This window comes from Triticum urartu, chromosome 3 (assembly GCF_003073215.2).
Source record: "Triticum urartu cultivar G1812 chromosome 3, Tu2.1, whole genome shotgun sequence".
Classification (NCBI taxonomy): Eukaryota; Viridiplantae; Streptophyta; class Magnoliopsida; order Poales; family Poaceae; genus Triticum; species Triticum urartu.
In genome coordinates this window covers 679827876-679835768 of record NC_053024.1, presented here as the reverse complement: position 1 = coordinate 679835768, position 7893 = coordinate 679827876, and positions in this window count along the sequence as shown.

The following is a 7893-nucleotide window of genomic DNA, read 5'->3' as shown; positions in this document are numbered from 1 at the left end:
CTTCTTATACCTTTCATGTCCTTGGGACATGGCATCTTTTCAATAGCATCAACCTTGGCTTTATCAACTTCAATACCTCTTTCAGAAACTTTATGCCCCAAGACAATACCTTCATTAACCATAAAGTGGCACTTTTCCCAATTCAAGACAAGATTAGTTTCTTCACATCTATGCAAAACTCGATCAAGATTGCTCAAGCAGTCATCAAAAGAAGATCCATAGACGGAAAAGTCGTCCATGAAAACCTCACAAATCTTTTCACAAAAGTCAGAGAATATAGCCATCATGCATCTTTGAAAGGTAGCAGGTGCATTACATAAACCAAAAGGCATACGTCTATATGCAAAAGTACCAAAAGGGCATGTAAAAGTAGTCTTTGATTGATCTTTAGCCGACACAGGTATTTGAGAGAAACCAGAATAACCATCTAGAAAGCAGTAATGTGTATGTTTGCATAATCTTTCTAGCATTTGATTGATAAAAGGTAAGGGGTAATGATCTTTCTTAGTAGCCTTATTTAATTTGCGGAAATCAATTACCATCCTATAACCTGTAATAATTCTATGTGGAATCAATTCATCTTTATCATTAGGAACAACAATAATACCTCCCTTCTTAGGGACACAATGAACATGACTTACCCACTGAAAGGGCATTTCCCTACATTATGTTTTGGATGATGATGACAACCCTTTGTTGGTCTAATCCTGTGCTAAATGTTTCAGGTTCTTGACGCTTAGGCTCACATCGGAAAGCTATTCTTTCTTGTAGGAAAAGATTGAAGACGGAGTCCCGTATGCTTTTTATCTCTTTGGTCGTAGGGAACCCGTACTATCAAGAGGGAATCCTCATTAGAAAGAACTGGGGAATCTTTTCACGTACACCTTCATCACCCCTCCTTTGTCTTCCTCAGGTGAGAGAGAGAGAGAGAGAGAGTTTTCCTTGTCTCTTCCCCTATCTATTCCTGCTCACTGTTTCTGCCCAGCGGTTGTACCGCTGGGTCTTGTCGCTCACCAGCTTTGCTCGAGCAGTTGTACTCCTGCCTTCGGGCGGTGGTACCGCCACCATGCTCTGCAAAAGCTGGGGCGGTGGTTCCGTCCATGCACCGCTCAAGTACCGCTCGCGCTTCTGTTTTGATGCGGTTCTTGGGCGATAGTGGCCCTGTTGGTCCGGTCGTTCCTCGATGACCGGTACCACCGGTGGTCCGAGCGGTTCTTCCGCTTAGAACTTAGCCGCCCAAGAGCTCAAGGCCATGCGGTTGTTTCGGCCAGGCACCGCCTAACTACCGGCCAAGATCCTGTTTTGATGCGGTAGTGGCCCGGTTGGTCCGGTCGTTCCTCGATGACCGGTACCACCGGTGGTCCGAGTGGTTCTTCCGCTTAGAACTTAGCCGCCCAAGAGCTCAAGGCTCCGGCCAGGCACCTCCCAACTACCGGCCAAGCTCCTGTTTTGATGTGGTGGTTGTGCGGTGGCTAGGCAGTTAGTCCGGTTATTTTTCTTAGCCGGTACTACCGCCCGCAGGTCCGGTTGTACTGCTTGGTAGGGTTCTGCAGATACACCGTGAGTCCCGGTTGTACCGGGACGAGGACCGGTTGTACCGCTGCAATACAAAAAACACAGTAACGGTTGGAATCTAGGGTTGCTATATAAGGGAGCTTCTCCCACCTACCACTCTCACCTTTGACCTCTCTCACTCCACCATTAATGCACTTCAAGCTCTCTTGCTCGATCTCTCTCTCTAGCCACTCAAACTTGTTGATTTGCTAGGGATTGAAAGAGGAGACCTAGATCTACACTTCCACCAAAGGATATTTGCTTCCCCCATACTTTCTTGTGTGGATTTTGTTACTCTTGGGTGTTTGAGCACCCTAGACGGTTGAGGTCACCTCGGAGCCATATTCCATTGTGGTGAAGCTTCGTGGTTTCGTTGGGAGCCTCTAATTAAGTTGTGGAGAGAGCCCCAACCTTGTTTTTAAAGGTTCAGTCGCCGCCTTCAAGGGCACCAATAGTGGAATCACGGCATCTCGCATTGTGTGAGGGCCTGAGGAGAATACGGTGGCCCTAGTGGCTTCTTGGGGAGCTTTGTGCCTCCACACCGCTCCAACGGAGACGTACTTCCTCTCAAAGGGAAGGAACTTCGGCAACACATCCTCGTCTCCACCGTCTCCACTCTTGGTTGTCTCGTGCCTTTACTTGTGCAAGCTTATTTGTATCATATCTCTTGCTTGCTTGTCTTCCTATCCTTGTTGCATCATATAGGTTGCTCACCTAGTTGCATATCTAGACAACCTACTTTGATGCAAAGCTTAAATTGTTAAAGAAAAGCTAAAAATTGTTAGTTGCCTATTCACCCCCCCTCTAGTCAACCATATCGATCCTTTCAATTGGTATCAGAGCCTCGTCTCTTTATTAAGGACTTTACCGTCCGAAGAGTATGGTTGATACCGTAGACGGTGTGGAGGAACACTCCGGTGTGAATCCGATCTCGTCCACGGGCTATGGGGGAACCTCGGTCTCTCGTGATGAGTTCAATGTGGCCTTGGAGACATTGAAAACCTCCATGACGACCGAGGATGAAAGCATGTTTACTAAATTCCTTGAAGGGATTAAACTATCCACCGCACCGTTGAAAGTGGGTAATCCCATCGACAAGGTGATGGATGCTACCTCCGATAAGGGGGAAGCTAGTAGTGAAAAGGATCCTTCTTCTAGTGGTAAGAATGGCACCGGCATCTTTGCTCATGTGGAACCACCACTTTTTTATGGTGGACCGGTTCCTTCCACTCATTTGAATCATGCCGGTCCTCCCCCTAAGATTGTGAAAAATGAGGAGTTTGATTCTTGGGTTTACCGCTTTAAACGTCATTTAAATCATGTGAACACTAATATTTGGAGAATCATTGAAGAAGGTTTCTATCCGCATGATCCAAGCAACTTCACTCCTCGAGAAGCCGCGGATAATCAATTCAATGAGAATGCTCTCTTCATCATTCAAGATGCAATCCCACCCGAAGACCTACCTCATCTTCGGCCCTTCACCTTGGCCAAAGACGCATGGCTTTGTCTTGTCTCACTCTACCGGGGAAGCGCAAGCATTCAATGCTCCAACTATGAAGTGGTGCAAGATGAGGCCGATGAGTTTGCAATGAAAGAAGATGAAGAACATCGTGAGCTTTATCGGAGAGTAACCAAACTTGCGGTCTCACTCCGAGATCACGGGAGCAAGGACACGGATTTCAATTGGATCAAGCGCAAATTCCTCAAGGCAATGATGCCCTACCACAAGGCCATGTCCTCCGTCATTCGTCAAAGACCAGACTTCCACACTTTGACCACAAGCGAAGTGTTGGATGAGTTTGTGTCCATGAACATTCTGGACAAGACTGCCGATAATGCGGTGCTTCGTTCTCAAAGGGCAAAGAAGCCCAACCTTGCATTTAAGGCCAAGCTCTCCGTTGAAGAATAAGAAGAGGAAGAAGAGGAGAGCAACCCCGAAGATACAAAGTATGCATATCATGAACACATGGCACTCGCTTCAAGGCAATTTTGGAGCAAGAAAAACTCGAGGCCAAACTTTAACAAAAACAACTCAAGTGGCACGAAGAGCAAGCAATGTGTAAGGACTTGCTACAATTGTGGCAATGTGAGTCATTTTGTTGCGGAGTGCCCGTATGAGAAGAGGGAAGACAATGGTTGCAAGCTCATCCGAAAGGACAAGGCCAAGTCGTTCCCTAACAAGAGCAACTTCACCAAGAAGAGTCCTCCCAAGGCGTTGGTGGTACAAGAAGAGTACAATGAGGATGATGACGATGATGAAGATGGTGAGTTGGCTGCCATGGCCTCAGTTGCCATTGCGACTACTCCACGGGTGTCTCTCTTCGACTCACCCAATGAGAGCATCACCGCCAAGTGCCTCATGGCTAAAGCCACCAACAAGGTAACCCCCAACATCAAAACTACCATCATTAATCATCCTTCTTCGACGGATAGCATTGATGAACATGAGGGAGCTAATGTGGAGGCAAATGAGTTTGAGGCCTTTATGGGCAAAATTAAGGGTAAATCCAAGAAGCACTTTGTTGCTCTCTTGGAACAACTTGGTGAAGCCAATGACATGATCGAGGCTCACGAAGATACCATCACTAAGATGGAAGGGGATAGTCATGACTATGCCGATGAGATTTCGGATCTTTCCAATGCTCTTGAGGAAGAGCGTGGTCTTTGTTTGGCTCTTGAGGAGTCACACAATGTTGATCATGCTAAGTTAAAGAAAGATTATGATCATGTTCTCATTGTTTCTCATGTGCTAAACTCGGAGAAGGCCGAACTTGAGGTTGATCTTGCTAGACTCAAAGAGGAGTTTGATCTACTTGACAAGGCTCACAATGTCTTGAAGGGTGCTCATGCTAGCCTCAAAGAGTCTCATGATCAACTTCAAGTAAAGCTAACCAAGGAAAAAGCCACTTTTCCTCGTATGATGTTAATTGGTAATGCAAATGCTACTAACCCGTGTTGTGAGCATGTGCATCTTGTTGAGGAGAATGCTAAGTTAAAGGGGCAACCTAAGAGAGGCCTTGCAACTTGCATACAAGGCAAGAAGAACCTCAACGACCTCTTGATCAACCAAAAGGGAGTTGTGGCCAAGGAAGGGGTTGGGTACGTGCCCGAGTCTAAGAACAAGAAGAAGAATGACAAGACCAAACGACCTCCTCCTCTCATGCAAACTTTTGTGAAGGAGGGAGAGAGTACTTCCAAGGAGAAGAAGACCAATGCGAAGGGTGGCGCTGTCAAAAAGGGCAATGCCACTCCTCCCATCAAAGCCGGCGACTTTAATCCTTCTTATATGTTATGTCGTGCTAGTGATGGGCATGTCTATGCCAAATTTGTTGGTTCCCCTCATGAGTACATTGAATGGTCTATTTGGGTTCCAAAGACCCTTGTTACTAGCATCAAAGGACCCATTACAAAATCGGTACCTAAAACCAAGCATTGATCTCTTGTAGGTGTTTGCTTCCGGTGGGGGATCATGGTTGCTTGATAGCGGAGCTACAAATCATATGACCGGAAGCAAGGACTTGGTGGTGGACGTGCACAAGATTCCATCTCTGCCGACCAATGTCGAGTGGGGTGACGCCTCATCTTCTAAGGTATTGGGACTTGGCAAGGTGGTCATCTCTCATGATCTCACGATCGAGAAGGTCATGCTTGTTGAGTCCCTTGCATACAATTTACTTTCCGTTCATCAACTTGAAATCATGGGCTTTGCCACTTTCTTTGATATCGATACCATGGCCCTCTTGTGGAGCAAGACTCTTAAAGTAGCCTTTGTTGGGCATGTCGAGAACGGTCTATATGTGATTAACTTTTCGGAGAGACCCACTAAGACCGCGACATGCCTAATGGCTAAAGTTGATGTGGGATGGCTTTGGCATCGCCGTTTAGCCCATGTCAATATGAGATCTTTGCAAAGTCTTCTCAAGGGGGACCATGTCCGTGGACTAATGAATGTTAGTTTTGCTAAAGATCGTGCTTGCAGTGCTTGTATCGAAGGAAAACTACATGAGAAGGCTCACCCTCCCACGACTATCATTTACTCAAAGAGGCCTTTGGAACTCCTTCACTTGGATCTCTTTGGGCCTCCATCCTTCGATAGTCTTGGGGGTCGGAAGTATTGCTTGGTGATTGTGGATGACTACTCAAGATACACTTGGGTGTATTTCTTCAAGAGGAAGAGCGAGACCCAATAAACCGTCATTGACTTTGCAAATGAAGCACAACGTCAACACAATGCAAAGATCTTGACAATAAGAAGTGACAACGGCACCGAGTTCAAGAACTACACCTTGGATGAGTTTCTTAGTGATGAGGGGATCAAGCATCAATATTCCGCACCTTACACCCCTCAACAAAACGGTGTTGCGGAGAGGAAGAACCGGACGTTGATGGATGCGGCAAGGACCATGATGGCGGAGTTCAAGTCTCCATACAACTTTTGGGCCGAAGCCATCAACACCGCGTGTCATGCATCCAATCGGCTCTACCTCCGCAAGGGCTTGAACAAGACTCCATATGAGATACTCACCGGTAACAAGCCCAACCTCAAGTACTTTCGGGTGTTCGGGTGTAAGTGTTTCATTCTCAAGAAAGGTGTTCGGTTGTCTAAATTTGAGGCTAGAGCTTATTAGGGCATATTTGTTGGTTATGCTACAAACTCTCATGCTTACCGTGTCCTCAATAAATCAACGGGACTTATTGAGGAGACGTGTAATGTGGAGTTTGATGAGAATAACGGCTCCCAAGTGGAGCAAAGTGGCACCCGTGATGTAGGTTATGAAATTCCTCCTCAAGCCATAAGAAGAATGGGTGTTGGCTTTATCCTACCCATTGAGGAACCCCTTGTGGCCGAAGGAGAAGGACAATGCTCCACTCAAGTGGAGCCATCACCAACCCAAGGCCCACACGCTTCCGAAGAACAACATGAAGGCCCTCATCTTCAAGAACATGACCAAGGGCAAGATCATGCTCAAGACGGTGTTGACACATCAAGTGATGCCCAAGGTCAAGTTCTCTCCTCCGAGCAAGTTCAAGAACAAGAACAAGCTCAAGACGATGCTCAAAATGATCAAGTGACCACTCCTCGTCTCACCCCCGAGGAGGAATTGGAGCGTCGTGCCGCCAAGGTTGCTTCCAAGCTCTCCACCAAGGATCATCTCATGACGAATGTGCTTGGAAGCTTAAGAAAGGGGGTAAGCACTCGTAGACAATTAGCAAACTATTGTGAGCATCACACGTTTGTTTCTTGTGTCGAACCCCACAAGGTCTATGAGGCGCTCGAAGATCCGGATTGGCTCAATGTCATGCATGAAGAACTCAACAACTTCGAGCGCAACAAAGTGTGGAGATTGGTTCCAAGACCGACGGGAAACCACAATGTCATTAGAACCAAGTGGATATTTAATAACAAGCAAGATGCCCATGGGATTATCATTCGCAAGAAGGCTCGTTTGTAAGCACAAGGCTACTCCCAAGTCGAGGGTATCGACTACGGTGAAACCTTTGCTCCCGTTGCTCGTCTTAAATCCATTCGTATGTTGATTGCATATGCTTCTCATCATAACTTTAAGTTACAACAAATGGACGTGAAGAGTGCTTTTCTTAATGGTCCCATTAATGAATTGGTTTATGTCAAGCAACCCCCCGGGTTCGAGGATCCCTACTTTCCTGATCATGTGTATCAACTCGATAAGGCACTCTATGGCCTTAAACAAGCCCCACGTGCGTGGTATGACCACCTTACCGAGTTGTTACAAGACCGTGGTTTTGAAGTTGGGCTAATCGACCCCACTCTTTTTACTAAGAAGGTCAAAGGGGAGTTGTTTGTGTGCCAATTATATGTTGATGATATTATCTTTGGTTCCCCTAACAAAGCTTTCAATGAGGAATTTGCCCCTCTCATGACCTCAAAGTTCGAGATGTCTTCCATGGGAGAGTTGAAGTTATTTCTAGGGTTCGAAGTGAAGCAAAGAAGAGAAGGGACCTTCATCAACCAAGCCAAATACACTCAAGACATGCTCAAGAGATTCAAGCTAAGTGACGTCAAGCCAGCTTCCACTCCAATGCCCACCAAGTGCCAACTTGACATAGATCCCAATGGTAAAGCGGTGGATCCAAAGGTATATCACTCCATGATTGGATCCTTGCTTTACCTTTGTGCATCTAGACCGGATATCATGTTGAGTGTAGGAATTTGTGCACGGTTTCAAGCCGCACCTAAGGAAAGTCACTATCTGGTGGTGATGTCTACTACACAACCTTCTTCTTGTAGACGTTGTTGGGCCTCCAAGTGCAGAGGTTTGTAGGACAGTAGCAAATTTCTGTCAAGTGGATGACCTA